The following is an 18248-nucleotide window of genomic DNA, read 5'->3' on the forward strand; positions in this document are numbered from 1 at the left end:
CATAGCTTTACCATTTTGAAATTCATGATTTTGTATGAACGGCAAAAACAAGGAATGATGACTAATTAGGCCCTTACATTTTCTAGTGTAGTTCCATACAACCCAAGCAGTTATAAGTAAAGGATTTTGAGTAGAGGCATCAGAGTTTTTCAACTTATGGTTATGTAAAAAAGACTAAATAAACTAAATAAATTCTGTTTTGGCAGAAAATACTGGTCGATATCTGTGTTTGTATATAAATCCGTATGATGTATCCAATCACAAATATATCTTAATATACTAGCATGACTGTAAATTTTTATGTCTGGAAAATGTACACCTCCATTTGTTACGGTTTGCTTTCATTTAATCAAATCTATTTTAGGTCTTTTATTTTGCCATATAAATTTCCAGAAAGTTGAATATATTAATTTCTCATCTGTTGTTTTAATAAAATAGGCAACATCTGGAGTGGATATAAAAGTTTGGGAAAAGTAATAATTTTAAGTATGTGTAATCTGCCCATATAGGACAGTAACAAGTGTTTCCATTTGTCAATTTTTCCTAATGCTTTTCGAATAACAGTTGACATATTAAGACTAAAAAGATCGTGAATATTCCTGGGTAACATTATTCCAAGTGTACTGTATCTGGATGCTAAAAGCTACTGTATGTTACAGTGTTACAGCCGCTGACACTGTAACATACGGTTTCGCATACAGATACACCCGCAATTGCTCACAGAATGCAGGCATGCCGCACATCATTTTAATCAGCAGAAGCTGCTTGTTCTAGTTATTCTTATCACTGTGTGAATAAGACATATTTAAAGGCAAAAAGTCACACGAAAGGATGCTCAGCGCTACCAAGTCAAGCCCCCGTATGGCGCAACTAGAAGGGCTGTTTAACGTGCAAGGAGGCTAGATGTATGAGGACACATCTGTATGAGCCCATGTTATATGGAATGTATCACTCCATCGTGGTTCGTATTTGAGAGCCTAGAGACATGGCTTTAGACTTGTTTTGATTAATAGTAAACCCTGATATCTTACTATATTCTTCAAATGTATCCAAAATTGATGCCATAGTAATCTCTGGAGAAGAAATATATAAAAGCAAATAATCTGCAAACGCCATTATTTTTATTTCAGTTGACTACAATTGTATACCTTTAAAGGTAGACCATGATTGCAATATCGTCAAAAGAGGATATTGCTTTTTACTCAGGCTCCAAGCCGACGCACCTTATACCATCCCCAAGCACTGGCATCCCTGGCCCCCTGGTTATCTTACCACCTGGACCACACGGGAGAAAGCCTCCAGCACTGCAGGGGCACTTTTCCAACTCCAGGTGCCGTGACATCCACTGGAATCTGGCCTCGTGGCTGCAAGGTGTACCACCCGACTGCCATCTTGGAAGTGTGGCCACGGGTCTCTCTGCTCTCCGGACTACCTGTCATGCTCCACACCGGACACTTCTGGCCACTGACCTACAGGGAGCTGAGTGCTGCTCCCACCCTCCCTAGCAGCCGCTTCCAGTTGCACTCTGCTTACCTGTGACCGTCATCTTGGAGAGGCGGCTGTGGTCTAAATTCTTGCCAGGACCTTCTGGAGGACTTCTTTGGTGGCCCAGGCACTCTGGCTACTGGCCTCTGGCAGCAGGGAGGTAAGCACCACTTCCTCCCCATTGTTTACCTGCTCCCTGCTACCCTCTGCCTGCAAATGGCCACCATCTTGGATCCTGCAATTACTTACTAATAAGCACAAGTCTCTCAATTTACCTGTACCAACACACTTCAGTATAGTACCTGGGCCCGTAATAACTCCACCACCTTACATTTCTATAAATTTGCTTTCTGATCCTCTGATGTCGCTGGTCGCATAGAGGCCAGGTGTCCTGGTTCAAGTCTATCGGCTTGGCAGTATAGTTGTATTGCCTGAGACAGTGATTTTTCTGCTACTAGAGGATGTCTATTCATTGTCTAATTCCTCATACCTACCCATCTGTTGGAGGACTTAGAAAACTGAAATCAGAGGAACAACGTTCGTATCATTAGTTTATCTGAGGCGGTGAAGCCACTTCGATTACTTTGTCACACACTAGTTTCCCAAGGAATTTGGGTGCTTACAGTCTATGCAGACCCTAGTGGTGGAACGTATCCATCGTATAGGCCCAGATTGTTCTTCTGAAAAGCGCTGACCAAGAGTTGTGATAATGCGCATCCTAAATTCTGCAGATAATGTTCGTCTTCTAGCCCGGGGCTCTTCCCCGCACCCCTGGTCTGTGAGTACAGGGGTAATAAAGTGAAGAATAGAAAGATAACTATTGTATTTTACAGAGGAACTACAGGGGCCAACATGCATGCCCTTTTGCCCTTGTGGAACTACAAGTGCCAGCAGGCGGCCGGCACCCGTACCTCCACTGTAAAATAAATAGTTAAATAAAGACATAACATGCACACCTTAGACAGTACAGCTTTATTACACACATACATTAATCACACATACTTACCTGTACTAGCCGGTCTGTTCACTTCTCCAAGGAGATATCCATATGGAATGACCTGCATAAAAGATCCTATACTCACCTCCATCCTTGTACCTGATCCATATACTTACCATTAGCAGTGTATGTGTGTGACCACATACCCCACTAACCGGCTCCCGACTGAACAGTGAGAACAGTCAGGAGCCGCCAGCCAATCAGTGGCCGCTAACTGTAGAGCGGTCACTGATTGGCTCCGGCTCTTGACAGTTCCCACGTGGGCTGACTCCTATCTACATTTTTCCAGTGCACATTACCTTCCGTGGAAGAGAAACATCCCTAAAGGACAACTGCTTTGAATTAGACATAATTGTTCACACTTTGAAACATTTTATAGACAAGCCTCAACCCTTTTGGACTCCTTTAGAGCAAGAGGATATCCTGAGGACCTTTTATCAAGGTTTACAACTTGTAATTTTGTTTCCAACAAAACTAAGTCTATTTTCTGTGTTAACGAGAATAGATCATATGAGATCGAATCGTTTATTAATTGTGATTCGAAATGTGTAATATATATGTTGAGATGCGAATGCAATCTTATTTACGTTGGACGAATGACCAGATCCTTGAAATGGAACACCATCGCAATATCTTGAATAAATATCAGAAACATAGTGTATCTAGACACTTCTGTGAAATACAGTACATGGAGCAGATCCTAAATCTCTTAAATTGATAGGTCTGGAGCAGTCCCCCACAATGTACTAGGGGATACGAGATTCCAACAATATGTAAACTTGAGGTTCTGTGGATGTTTAGATTGGGATCCCTTCATCCAGAAGGTCTCAATGAAAATTTAGAACTCAGGACCTCATTCAGAGCCGGACGCTATTTGCGGACGCTCATTCAGAAAAAGGGGCCGGATATTTAAATTGAGCGCTCGCTTTTTGCGGTCTGTTGATGCCTCTATGTCTGAGCGAGTGTCCAAAACATGCGCTCGCTATTTTGTAAAGACGCCCCTTGGCCGTTCGCATCATACGTCATCTCCGCTATTTATTAGATTAATCGAGTACATCGAAAGGCGTCTGAACTGCTCGCAGTGCTTGTGGTAGGTTTTACTTCCCGCAATCACTGCGAGCAGTTCAGGCTAAAAGACAACCAAGTGACATGGTCGATGACGCTGCTTTGTTAATTATGCACACCCATTAAACGCCCGTGTTGACCGTTTGGCACGCCTGCGTTCGGATCTCCACTCCCCGTTTTCAAGCAAATTCCCCTATTACCACCCACAAACGCCTCATTCTGTCACTCAAATTAGCAGGCCCTCGCTGTTTTACGAGCGCACGATTTCCAACCGCAATGACTGGTTGGCGCATGCACATTACAACCCATATGCATGCGCAGATGTGCTTACATCGATCGGAGCGAACGAGCGGCCGCTTACGAGCGGCTCTGATTCAGGCCCTCAATTCTATTCTTTAATATATTGTTTCATAGGACTACATTACTTGTACACTTGTTCAAATTTTATTTATTTATTAATAATATTATTACTATATGTATCATAATTACTATTATTATCACTATTAGTAATATATTATTTTATTGTTATCTTTTCTATTGATTATTTTGATTTAATTATACCTCTAAATCATATATCGATTCATTTATTATTTAATTATTTTTTTGTATTACTTTCTGTTTAATATTAAGTTTTAGTTTCTTAGTTAACTATCTTCTGATTTTAGGTTCATCTAGCATTATTTATGTGATTTCACATTTAACCGTGATAATTTTATTATATTTTATTACAATTATATATTTACCATCTGTTTATATACATGTCTTTCATATATTCTATCTTTTTATTGTGATTATATACACATAGTTACAATATTCCCATATACTTTGGATTGCCTTCTGGTCACCTCTATCTATTGGTATATATGTGATTGCTACAAATTACTGTCTATTGTGCCATATACCCTGCTGTTATAGTGTTTCAATTTATCAATTGAGGAACACCAGCTGATCCTTCTAATTTGATTGAAGGATCAATATATTCCTGTTCTTTTGGAGAGAGTGACATTAGCTTCTGACAATCCGTGGGTGGAGCCACGGGGAAACGCATCAGCCATTGCCGCTCTCTTACCTATCTTCATTGGAGCTATCTACAATACGGACTTGAAAATAATTAAGATGTGGTGTCTGCGCTCTAAGGTGCTATTATGTCATAAATCGTTATAAAAACTATGAGGTTTTTATGAGGTATATCTATTGTGATCTGTGAGGGAATTGTGGATGTTGGTGATGCCTATGCTCGATTGAAGAGCTCCTTAAATACAAGTCTCTATGGGAAATGTCCTGGTGTAATCCACCTCATGAAAGCTGTGGGATGGTAGTTCTTAAAAAACAGCAATCCTGGTGGTATTTACTGGTGGGCAAAAACTTTGGGCAGTATGTTCATCTGTACATAAATTACAGTTAATGTAATTGTTGTTTCAAAAGATCTTGAATAGTAGTTGGCATATATATGGTAGGTGTATCCTCCCCTCTCCAATTGGTCTCTGTCCCAGGAAACAGCCACTCCTCCTCAGGGATTCACAAAAAACACAAATCGCAGTATCAGGTGCAGGTGGGCATTAAGGTGCAGAGGTAAGTAAAATATAGGACTTACCTAGATCCCGACGTACTCCTGCTGGTCCACCGAACGTGCCTCCTTATGCGTGTGTTAGAGTGATGGGTGTAATGACTAGCTACTTTACTTACGCGGCACGGAGATGCCAGTGGGGGGTGGTGGTGTTGTAGCTGCCGAAGGTGTTAGGACTGTGGACAAAGAACAGTTTCCATCAAAACCATTTGGAAACAAATAAACTGTGTAATGGTGCGTACACACTACACGATATGCTCCCTGAGTCGTCCACTTTATCGCCTAGTGTGTACGCACCATAAATCTTGAACAGAGCCTCTATAACAACAAAAAACAAACACAGACAGAGGGAGAAAAAGAGAGAGGGAGGGGGAGAGGAAGAGAGAAAGAGAGAGAGAGAGAGACTGACAAGGGTAAAAAAGGAGAGCGATACAGTGCTGTAGAAAACAATGTGGTGTACTTTACTTATGCGGCACGGAGATGCCAGTGGGGGGTGGTGGTGTTGTAGCCGCCGAAGGTGTTAGGACTGTGGACAAAGAACAGTTTCCATCAAAACCATTTGGAAACAAATAAACTGTGTAATGGTGCGTACACACTACACGATATGCTCCCTGAGTCGTCCACTTTATCGCCTAGTGTGTACGCACCATAAATCTTGAACAGAGCCTCTATAACAACAAAAAACAAATACAGACAGAGGGAGAAAAAGAGAGAGGGAGGGGGAGAGGAAGAGAGAAAGAGAGAGAGAGACTGACAAGGGTAAAAAAGGAGAGCGATACAGTGCTGTAGAAAACAATGTGGTGTACTTTACTTACGCGGCACGGAGATGCCAGTGGGGGGTGGTGGTGTTGTAGCCGCCGAAGGAGTTAGGACTGTGGACAAAGAACAGTTTCCATCAAAACCATTTGGAAACAAATAAACTGTGTAATGGTGCGTACACACTACACGATATGCTCCCTGAGTCGTCCACTTTATCGCCTAGTGTGTACGCACCATAAATCTTGAACAGAGCCTCTATAACAACAAAAAACAAACACAGACAGAGGGAGAAAAAGAGAGAGGGAGGGGGAGAGGAAGAGAGAAAGAGAGAGAGAGAGAGACTGACAAGGGTAAAAAAGGAGAGCGATAGAGTGCTGTAGAAAACAATGTGGTGTACTTTACTTACGCGGCACGGAGATGCCAGTGGGGGGTGGTGGTGTTGTAGCCGCTGAAGGTGTTAGGACTGTGGACAAAGAACAGTTTCCATCAAAACCATTTGGAAACAAATAAACTGTGTAATGGTGCGTACACACTACACGATATGTTCCCTGAGTTGTCCACTTTATCGCCTAGTGTGTACGCATCATAAATCTTGAACAGAGCCTCTATAACAACAAAAAACAAACACAGACAGAGGGAGAAAAAGAGAGAGGGAGGGGGAGAGGAAGAGAGAAAGAGAGAGAGAGACTGACAAGGGTAAAAAAGGAGAGCGATACAGTGCTGTAGAAAACAATGTGGTGTACTTTACTTACGCGGCATGGAGATGCCAGTGGGGGGTGGTGGTGTTGTAGCCGCCGAAGGTGTTAGGACTGTGGACAAAGAACAGTTTCCATCAAAACCATTTGGAAACAAATAAACTGTGTAATGGTGCGTACACACTACACGATATGCTCCCTGAGTCGTCCACTTTACCGCCTAGTGTGTACGCACCATAAATCTTGAACAGAGCCTCTATAACAACAAAAAACAAACACAGACAGAGGGAGAAAAAGAGAGAGGGAGGGGGAGATGAAGAGAGAAAGAGAGAGAGAGAGAGACTGACAAGGGTAAAAAAGGAGAGCGATACAGTGCTGTAGAAAACAATGTGGTGTACTTTACTTACGCGGCACGGAGATGCCAGTGGGGGGTGGTGGTGTTGTAGCCGCCGAAGGTGTTAGGACTGTGGACAAAGAACAGTGTCCATCAAAACCATTTGGAAACAAATAAACTGTGTAATGGTGCGTACACACTACACGATATGCTCCCTGAGTCGTCCACTTTATTGCCTAGTGTGTACGCACCATAAATCTTGAACAGAGCCTCTATAACAACAAAAAACAAACACAGACAGAGGGAGAAAAAGAGAGAGGGAGGGGGAGAGGAAGAGAGAAAGAGAGAGAGAGAGAGACGGACAAGGGTAAAAAAGGAGAGCGATAGAGTGCTGTAGAAAACAATGTGGTGTACTTTACTTACGCGGCACGGAGATGCCAGTGAGGGGTGGTGGTGTTGTAGCCACCGAAGGTGTTAGGACTGTGGACAAAGAACAGTTTCCATCAAAACCATTTGGAAACAAATAAACTGTGTAATGGTGCGTACACACTACACGATATGCTCCCTGAGTCGTCCACTTTATCGCCTAGTGTGTACGCACCATAAATCTTGAACAGAGCCTCTATAACAACAAAAAACAAACACAGACAGAGGGAGAAAAAGAGAGAGGGAGGGGGAGAGGAAGAGAGAAAGAGAGAGAGAGAGACTGACAAGAGCCTCTCTTCCTCTCCCCCAGGGAGGGGGAGAGGAAGAGAGAAAGACAGAGAGAGAGAGACAGAGAGACAGAATGAAAAGAGAGAGAGAGAACAATGCACTGTACTTACGCAAACTGTCGCTGGGGCTGGGTAGGGGTATGGTCTCTGGTGATGCTGTTGAAAAAAATGACAGTACAGTATGTTACAGAAAAGAGAGAAGATGTTGGAGATGTTTTAAGAGAGAGAGAGAGAGAGAAACACAGGGAGACAGGGAGAGAGAGAAAGAGAGAGAGATAGGGGGAGAGGGCGAGAGAGAAAGACAGGGAGAGAGAAAGAGAGAGATAGAAAGAGAGAGAGAGAGCAAGAGAGAGAGAGAGGGGAAAGGGAAGGAGAGAGAGAAAGAGGGAGAGGGCGAAAGAGAAAGACAGAGGGAGAGAGAGAGAGGGGGGGGAGAAGGACGGAGAGAAAGAAAGAGGGAGGGAGAGAGAGAGAGAGAGAGAGAGAGAGAGAAACAAAGAAAGGTTTACTGGATTCGCTGCTGTCCAGCTCCAGAATCACTATATGGAGGTGTTCTGCATAAAAAAAATAATAATACACTATTGTACAGTACTCAGTGGGAAAGTAGAGGGTAAACATACTCAACTGTAACATTACTACAGTATACTGTACTGTATTACAGTACAGTATTAATACAAAATGTCCTACAGTATTAAACTGTATACAGTACTTACTTGGCTGGGGAGGGGAGTCTGGGTCCTCCTCTTGCCCTGGGGAGGGCTGAGGCACTTCAATGTCTTCAACTAAAATACACAAGGACATAAACAATTATTGTGTAAGGAGAAGACGTTGGAGATGTTTTAACAGAGAGAGAAACAGAGGGAGACAGGGAGAGAGAGATAGAGAGATAGAGAAAAAGAAAGAGAGAAAAACAGGGAAAGAGCGAAAAAGAGAGAGAGTGGAAAATGAAAGAGAGAGAAAGATAAAGAGAAAGAAAGAGGGAGAGGGAGGTGTACTTTACTTACAGGGCAGGGGGCTTCCTGCAGCCTCCTCATCAATGACGAGTCTGTCTGTGTGTACAGTATAAGAAAAAAATATATTATGCAGTACAAAAAATCAAAAAGGTAGTAGCATGACACTATTGTGTCCATACTGTAACTGTTGTAATCATTACCACTGTCATTTGAGGAGGCTGCAGAAGATGCTGGCAGTGATGGGGGTGGTGGAAGTGATGGTGGTGGCGGCGGTGGTGGTGCTGCCGGGGCAGGGGGGGCTGCTGGCCCTGTGGGGAAAAATACATGTCGTCATTAAGGAGCATTTGAAAACAAGAGTTCAGACCTCTATTCCAAATTGGAGAGGGATTACGGTACAGTACTGTAGATGGCCTCAGTAGTGTGTACTGTACTTACTCTGAAAATTCAGCCAACTGGGCCCGGCTGCTGGCAGTGATGGGGGTGGTGGCAGTGATGGTGGTGGTGGTGGTGGCGGTGGTGGCGCTGCCAGGGCAGGGGGGGCTGCTCGCCCTGTGGGGAACAATACATGTCGTCATTAAGGTAGATGGCCTTAGGGAATTAGCTATTGATTAAAATACAAACCAATACAGTATACTGTAGTACATAAACTACTGTAGTCTGTGAAGCTGGCATTGGGGCCAAAATAAAACAGTATGGTACTGTACTGTACTGTATATAAAAAAATATACAGTCCAGTAAAGTACTGTATGACCAAGTGGTGCAACGTTACACATAGGCTATGTGGGTGGCACTGTCGCCACCCCACGAGCTTTACAAGATGGCACATGCGCATGACACTGGAGCCCGAACCCAGCGGAGGACCCCGCTGAGGACTTTGCGAGACCTCGCCGGAGGGGTAAGTACTGTATGTACCGGTGGAATTTTCGTTTGTATCACAGTGATACCAAATGAAAATTCGCCCTGGTATTTCCCTTCTTTTGTACTGTACTGTAAATGGGGCACAGAGTGAAAAGTGATAAGGTGCCAGCCAATCAGCTCCCAAATATCATTTTTCAAACACAGCCTGTGAGATGACAGTTGGGAGCTGATTGGAGACCCCTGAATCTGTCCATGACATACAGTAATAATGTCAGACTTAAAGGGGGCAGGCCCAGCACAGAAAAATAGTGTGTACAGTACTGTAGGTTAACAGATTTGGTCGACAGACATTAGAATGGTGGATCAATCAACTTGCCTTTTGTTACTAATTTATTAATCAAACAAGCCATGTCGAACAATAGTGTGTAACCCTTTAGTCCATGTACAGTACTGTAGATTTAATCAGCCTGTCAATCAAATGTCTGCCAGTCATGTCAGTATGTGTTAACAACTGTCAGTCATCGTCAGATACTGTACTATTCAACACCCTACAGTGCAGTGTACAGTAATGTACAGTATGTCAGAGTCGTGCATTGTACTGTATTCATTATTGTACAGTATACTGTAATTCATGTGATTATACAGCAATGCTGTACTTACTACGAATTATTCGCCTCCGAATTCGCTGTAGGCGAGGCCTGTCCCTCCGAAGCAGGTCACTCCACCTGCGCTGCAGTGAGCGACCTGAGCGGCGAATGCCATATTGCCTGTAGATTTCATTACTCGCGGCTCTGTAGGCGAGCACTTTGTCTTGGTTAGTGGCGAACGCTTGGTCCCGCCACTTAACCAAGACAAAGAGCTCGCCGGACGAGTAGCGTCTTGCCCTGACAGAAGACATTTTGACTAGCCAGTGACGCATGTCGTACATCGCACGACGCACGACGCACGCCGACACTAATTCTCTTGTTACGGCAGGCGTCTGTGGTGCACTGTAATGTAGTCATAACCGTAGTGGCAAAGTCAGTTTTGAATATTCAGTACAGGCACATTCATAGCGGCACACTAGTTGTCCTAGCAGACGGGGGATGGTGTCTTTGGCAATGGTGACAATTCATAGCATTTTTCAGGACACTAGAGCAGAGTTGACTGCTTACAGTAAATGGATTAACAAAGCTTCCTTTATTATGGTAATGTGAGGCACTGAATATGGTACACTGAGTAATGGTGCATACACACGGGATGATTTTTTGAACAATTTGTCATTAACAACGTCGTTAACGACAAATCGGTAAAAAAAATCGTTCAGTTTCTGAGGTATAACGATGAACGAAAACTACAAATGCGCGCTCTCTTTAGAGTTTGTAGTTTTCATTCATCGTCCGAACTTCTTGTCCAACCTGACGATATTGTCAGGTTGGACATGTTTGGGGATGAGGGAGGGAGCCCGGCACTGAACGATTTTGTTCATGAAATCGTTCAGTGTTTTGTGCTCAGTGTCGTTAACGACACTGAGCACAAACTGCCGGGGACACACGGGACGATTTTCATTCAGGGAGCATCATCCTGTGTGTACGCACCTTAAGGGGTCTATTTACTAAGCAGTGTTAGGAGAAGTGAAAAAAGTGAAGAGTGAAAAGTGATAAGGTGCCAGCCAATCAGCTCCCAACTGTCATTTTTCAAACACAGCCTGTGAGATGACAGTTAGGAGCTGATTCTCTGGCACCTTATCACTTTTCACTCTTCACTTTTCACTTCTGCTAACACTGCTTAGTAAATAGACCCCTAAAACTGCTACTTTCTTTTCTCTATGCATTGAGGGCCTGATTCAGAGCCGCTCGTAAGTGGCCGCTCGTTCGTTCCGAGCGATGTTTGCCCAACTGCGCATGCGTACGGATCGTAATACGCATGCGCGAACCAGTCAGTGCGGCTGAAAATTGTTTGTTCGCTAAATAGCGAATGCCTGCTAATATGAGTGACAGGAGGAGGCGTATGTGGGTGGTAACAGGGGAAGGTGCTTGAAAACGGGGGAGTGGAGATCAGAACGCAGGCGTGCTTAAAGGTCAAAACGGGCGTTTTAATTAATACAGCAGCGTCACTGACCACGTCACTGGGTTATTTTATAGCCAGAACTGCTCTAAAAAATTTGTAGTAGGAAAAACCAACCACAAGAATAGCGAGCAGTTCATACGCTGGTCGATGTACTCGATTAATCTAATAAATAGCGGACATGACGTAGGATGCGAGCGGCCAGGGGGCGTAGTTTCCAAAAAACGACCGCAAGTTTTGTTCGCTCATTCAGATATGGAGGCGTGAACAGACCGCCAAGAGCGAACGGTTCATTTGAATAGCCACCCCCTTTTTCTGAACGAGCGAGCACTAATTGCGTCCGGCTCTGAATCAGGCCCTGAGTTAGCATGACAGTATAATTCCATTCTCTCAATATATGTAGCCCAGTCCTCTATAGTACTATCAAAAGCAGTTACTGTGCCAATATATCCTGACATTTTGCCTTTATGTCCTTTTTCCTCCCTTCCTTAGAGATATAATGATATAACTCACGTGTCTCTTTATTCAGGCTAGGTGATGCTGGCAGTCTGCATGTGCTGCTTCTTTTTGCACTTCCAATTGTGCTGTGGCAGACCGCTGGTGCTCCACTGATCACTGGAGCAATGCTGAAGAAGATTTTAATCCTCGTCGCCAGAGGAAACCGGAGCACCCGAATGATAACTATTACACCATCTGTGCTGCCTAATTTAAGAAATAGAAATGAATTATATATATGTATATATATATATATATATATATATATATATATATATACTTCCAATGGTGCCCGGCACTCCAATTGTAAGAAATGCTCCGGTGCCCTCCAAGGTCAAGAACAGGCCAATAGAAAAACATCCATAAACGGAGGCACTCGTGAGACTGAGTAATTAAGATAGAAAGTCCTTTAATCCTACGTTTCGGGATCAAACTCCCGTCGTCAGGGACATACAGCAACAATAAAATCACCAAGACACACATACATATACCCACAGAGCTACCTCAATCAACATTAAAATGAGACACACCTGTTACGGAGCGGGCCAGAGAAGTCCCCATCAGCGCGGCCCGACAGACCAATGCCGGACGATGACGTCATCCACCCGCTCCCGCCCCACGTGGTCGCCGTCTGAAGTTGCTAAGCAACCAGACAACAGAACACATGGAAATACAAATAAGCAAATCTGTGCAGCAAATAACATATCACATACCATTACAACAATGACATTATACATTTAAAAACGTTCACAAATAAACAAAGCATGACTCCATTTATATCGTGTTTATTCAAATGTCCACAGGAACAGCAATTGTTGGAGGTAGAGAAAAGACTGCACCCATTTAAACGCAGTGATTTAGTAGCTAATCAAACGATGTTCCAAAATATAGGTAAACCCTCAACGGCACCATAGGTCTGTAAAGACACAAAAACACTAATGGACCACAAGTATGCTACCAACCAATACTATATACATAGGATAACTACATCACATAAAGGTATCACACATCAAAGGAAGCACTTCAATCCCAAAGTTTCATTAAGTCCTCTAGGGGCCAAGGTGCCCAATTTATATATCCACTTCGACTCCTTCTGCAATAACCTTCTACCTCGATCATCCCCACACTTAGAGAGTGGCTCATGATCGATAATAATGACTCGCAAATTCGCCACCCCATGTTTTGCCTGCAAGAAGTGCCTTGCCACAGGCTGATCACTATGTCCTGTCTCTAATGTCTGTCTAATGGCACTCCTATGTAGCGCCATTCTTTCTTTAAACATCCTTTCTGTCTTGCCCATGTAGTTTAACCCACATGGGCAAGACAGAAGGTAAATCACGAGTAGTGGTACAGGTTAAGGTAAATCTGATAAAATATTTCTTTCCAGTATGGGGATGAGAGAATGTGTCTCCCACAGAGAGTGATCTGCAGGTCGGAAGCAACCCGGCTTTTTACTTAAAAAGTGACTAGGAACGACTTTGTCCATATCCGTTATGTCAACTTTTACAAGCCTCTCCTTCAAATTCCGACCCCTTGTATGGCAAGGCATAAGCCTAGATCCATACAATGCTGGAAGTTCCTTATCTGAGCTGATGATTGGCCACCATGCCTTAGCTTTACTGTTAATTCTACGGCTGCCCATTGTGTATTTGTTAATCCAAGGAACCACTTGTTTTGTATCACTGACCACTGCTTCCTTGGGTATGAGAGTTTGTTCTCTAGGTATTTTTAATACCCTTGTTTTGGTACTCTCTAAATCCTTTCTTTTATAACCTCGAGCTACAAATTTCTCCAACATCTCTTGCATCACTATCTCTACTTGTGCAGAATCGGAAACTATCCTCCGCACTCTCAAGAACTGAGAGAAAGGGAGCCTCCTGCGTAAAGCTGCAGGGTGAAAACTGTCAAATTTGAGAAGGGTATTCCTATCTGTACTCTTAGAGAATAAGGTGGTTACTATGTCTTGATTCTGTAAGGATATATTTACATCAAGAAACTGGATGTTGACATTACTAATATTATATGTGAATTGTACCACACTACCTGAATCATTATGTTGATCAAGCAGTGTACGTAAATCCACCTCAGTGCCACGCCACATAATGAGCAAGTCGTCTATATACCTATAGTAAAGAATGACATAATTTAATAGATGACCCTCCCTAAACAGTAAATTTTGTTATATACTGTACATAAAGGCATTGGCGTACGATGGGGCCACATTGGACCCCATCGCACAACCCGCCCGCTGTACATAGTACTGGCCATCAAAAAAGAAGTAATTCCTCTCCAAATTGAGACGTAACAATGTGAGAAATAGCTCCACTGGAGGACCCACATAGTGGACATTATCAGTGATTAACAATCTGACTGCCTCCACACCTGCATCATGAGGAATGCAGGTGTAGAGGCTAGTCACATCCGCACTGCACAAAGATGCGCCCAGCGGTACAGACCCCAAGGATTTCAAGGACATTAGTAATTTTGTAGTGTCCTTTAAGTAAGACAGTATTTTTTGAACACAAGGGTTTAAAATAGTATCCAAATAGACCGAAATTGGCTGATATAGTTAGCCACGAGCCGAAATAATCGGCCTCCCTGGCGGATCTTTCATACATTTATGTATTTTCGGCAGGGTGTAGTACAACGGTACCCTCGGATGGACTACAGTCAATGCGGACCGCAGATCGTTAGTAATATCCTCTTTCTGAACTGCTTCCAATAGAATTTGGTCCAGTTCACGCTTATATTCCAAGGTTGGATCCTTGGATAATGGTAAATATACCCTAATGTCCTGCAATTGACGTAAACATTCGCTCCTATAGTCCATGAGATTTTGCACCACCACAGCTCCACCCTTGTCCGCTGAGCGGATAATGATATCCTTTCTCTGGGCCAAATCACGCAAGGCCACTCTCTCTTCCTTGGTCAAATTATTTTCTTTATTAAATTCCATATGCATCAGTTGGGCACCCTCATCCTCCAGCATATGAGTATAGGTTTTAATGGCAGCACTTTGTGTTACAGGGTCGAAATTGGAATGTGGTTGCAGCTTCCTTAATTGCGGGGGAATATCTGATACAACCTCAGTTTTGTGCAAGCTTTTACCAAAGTGCGCTTTTAAATGCAAAGTACGGTTAAAACGATAAGTGTCCACTTTCCATTGGAAAGGATCCAATTTTTGTGTCGGCACGAAGGACAAACCCTTTGATAAAACACGTTCCTCCACGTTAGACAGAATATGAAGAAATATTAATCACAGAGTCCTCTATTTGCGGGGTGGTTTTCTGCCGCTGACATTGCCTTTGGTTTTGCCGTGCCCTCCTCGTTGGCCGACAACAGGGCTGGAAATGGTGGATCGGGTTTTTAACCCTAAAGGGAGTGCATTATCAGTAGAAGTTGATTCAGGTAGTGTGGTACAATTCACATATAATATTAGTAATGTCAACATCCAGTTTCTTGATGTAAATATTCCTTACAGAATCATGACATAGTAACCACCTTATTCTCTAAGAGTAAAGATAGGAATACCCTTCTCAAATATGACAGTTTTCACCCTGCAGCTTTACGCAGGGGTTCCCTTTCTCTCAGTTCACCATCAGAATCCTCCTCGCCAACTTCCTGCTCAGCGCCAGCTATACCAGTATCCTCATCCTGTTGTACTTCAACAGTGACATCTTCAATTTGCATATCAGCAAGTGGACTGTGGGTGCTCCTTTCAGCACTTGCAGGGGGCGTGCAAATGGTGGAAAGAGCCACATCTTCCCGTCCAGTGCTGGGAAGGTCAGGCATCGCAACCGCCACCACACTTGGACTCTCCTTGGGGATTTGTGATATCTTCTTAGAACGCACAGTTCTTCGCTGTGCTTTTGCCAGCTTAACTCATTTGATTTTTGTAGTGGGAGAAGGGCTTCCATCGTCATGTGAAGCTGAACCATTAGTCATGAACATAGGGAAACACCTTAGCCGTTCCTTGCCACTCTGTGTCGTAAATGGCATATTGGCAAGTTTACGTTTCTCCTCAGATGATTTAAATGTTTCTTTTAAGGTCATTTTCCTGAACTTTGTCATTTGGGATTGTATATGCCCTCTACTATGACATTGGGCATCGGCCTTGGCAGACGACGTTGATGGCATGTTATCGTCTATGTAATGACTAGTGGCAGCAGCTTCAGCACTAGGAGGAAGTGGTTCTTGATCTTTCCCTATTTTATTTTTATCGGAGAAAGTTTGTTCCTCCATTTATGTTATATTGATACATACGTGTGGCTAAGGTGCACACAAACACAGAAAATAATTTTTTTTTTTTGTTGGAGACTAGTGTACTTTGGGGGTCATTCAGACCCGCTCGTGAACGGCAGTATGCTCGCAAGTGGGTCGATGTTCCCCCACTGCGCATGCGCACGATGGAGGGAGCTCCGTCGTGCACATGCGTGAGACCCGACGAGCGACGGGCTCTCCATCGCTCCGGGTCTTGCACCAAAGAGAGCGTGCTGTCGATGTTGATTGATGTTGATTGGGGCGTGCCTGCCAGATGGAGGCGTTCCCATGGGAACGCCTACCGTCTGAAGCCGGCCCCACTGACATCACTAGTGATGTCAGTGGGAGTGATTTTGGCTCTGATAGAGCCAAAATCACTCCTGGGCTTGTGGCAGTGAGACCCTACCGCAGGGTCTCCATCGCAAGCCCGATGGTCGTGATGGTCAAGACCATCGCGACCATCATCATGGATGCTCGCATATGCTGTGGGTGGTCACCCACAGCTATGCGAGCGTCCAAGAGGACGCTCCATTTTCAGGGAGGAGGGCCTTGATTCAGAGCGAGTGCTCTGGTCAGAGCGTTCAGCTCTGAATCAGGCCCTTTGTGGGTTACACTACCCTTTAAGAAATGAGCCAGCCGGCTCTTTACTTATGGGACACAGGCGCACGCTTGGTGCTGCTCCTTTGTTGATGCACGTGCAGCTACAGTGCACACAATTCACAAATACAGAAAAAAAAGAAGAATTTTGTATTTTTTGTGGAGCGCACTTTGGGGGTTACACCACCCTTTAACAGACAGAGGCACGCTTGGTGCTGCTGCTTTGAGGATGCACGCACAGTGCACACAATTCACAAACACAGAAGAAAATGTTTTATTTTTGTTGGAGTGCACTTTGGGGGTTGCACCACCCTTTAACAGACAGACGCACGTTTGGCGCTGCTGCTTTAAGGATGCACGTACAGTGCACACAATTCACAAACACAGAAAAAAAAATATATTTTTTGGAGTGTACTTTGGGGGTTACAGCACCCTTTAACGGACGAGCCAGCCGGCCCTTTACTTATGACACAGGCGCATGCTTGGCGCTACTTTGTTGATGCATGTGCGGCTACTTTGCACACAATTCACAAACACAGAAAAAATATATATTTTTTTGCACTTGGGGGGAGCACTCCTGATGGACAGAGCACCCACTGGACAACACTACAGCACCCCTTTAGGACTGGGACACTGCACAACACAGCCCAGCCAGCCCCTATAGACTTTGGAATGGACACAGCCGCTATGGACAACTGACTGCACAACACAGCCCAGCCAGCTCCAATGGACAACAAACTGCACAACACAGCCCAGCCAGTCCCTATGGACTTTGGAGGAGTGGACACAGCCCCTATGGACAACAGCAGCACAGCGTAGCACTACACTACACTACACAGCCCTAACTCCCACCCTCCCTCTTCAGTGTCCACAGCCAAGTGAGAAAATGGCGCCGACGCGGGTACCTTTTATAGAATCCAAAACCCGCGAGATCCAGAAGGTGGGATGATGACATTTTGCCTCGATTTCAGATCCGAGTCAGGCGGGAAAAGTCGAGCCTGACTTGGATACGACTCGGATCTGGGGGGCGTTCGATTTCTGAAATCCGAACCCGCTCACCCCTATATATATATATATATATATATATATATATATATATATATATCTGAAATTACAAAAAAATGGTAATAGAAAAAAATAACATGGTGTTGGAATATGCTACCTATATTCTTACAAAATTATATATAAAAAATAACCTCAGGTTGACCCATTTAGGTCAGTAATTAAAAAAAAAATGAAAATGCGGGGTTCTGCCAAGGGCTGCCATTACAGACTTAATGCAAGCCAATGTACCCCCCCTCCTTTCCCCTGCTAGCTGCAGCATGAAAACTTGCATTACCTGGTGGAAAGCAATATAAATTGCTTTACTCTGACTTCCTCTCCTCTTGCACTACGGCAGCAGTGGCAGCTGAGCTGTGTCACTC

The sequence above is a fragment of the Taudactylus pleione genome, unplaced genomic scaffold (assembly GCF_031769625.1).
Source record: "Taudactylus pleione unplaced genomic scaffold, aTauple2 ptg000520l, whole genome shotgun sequence".
In the NCBI taxonomy this organism is placed as follows: domain Eukaryota; kingdom Metazoa; phylum Chordata; class Amphibia; order Anura; family Myobatrachidae; genus Taudactylus; species Taudactylus pleione.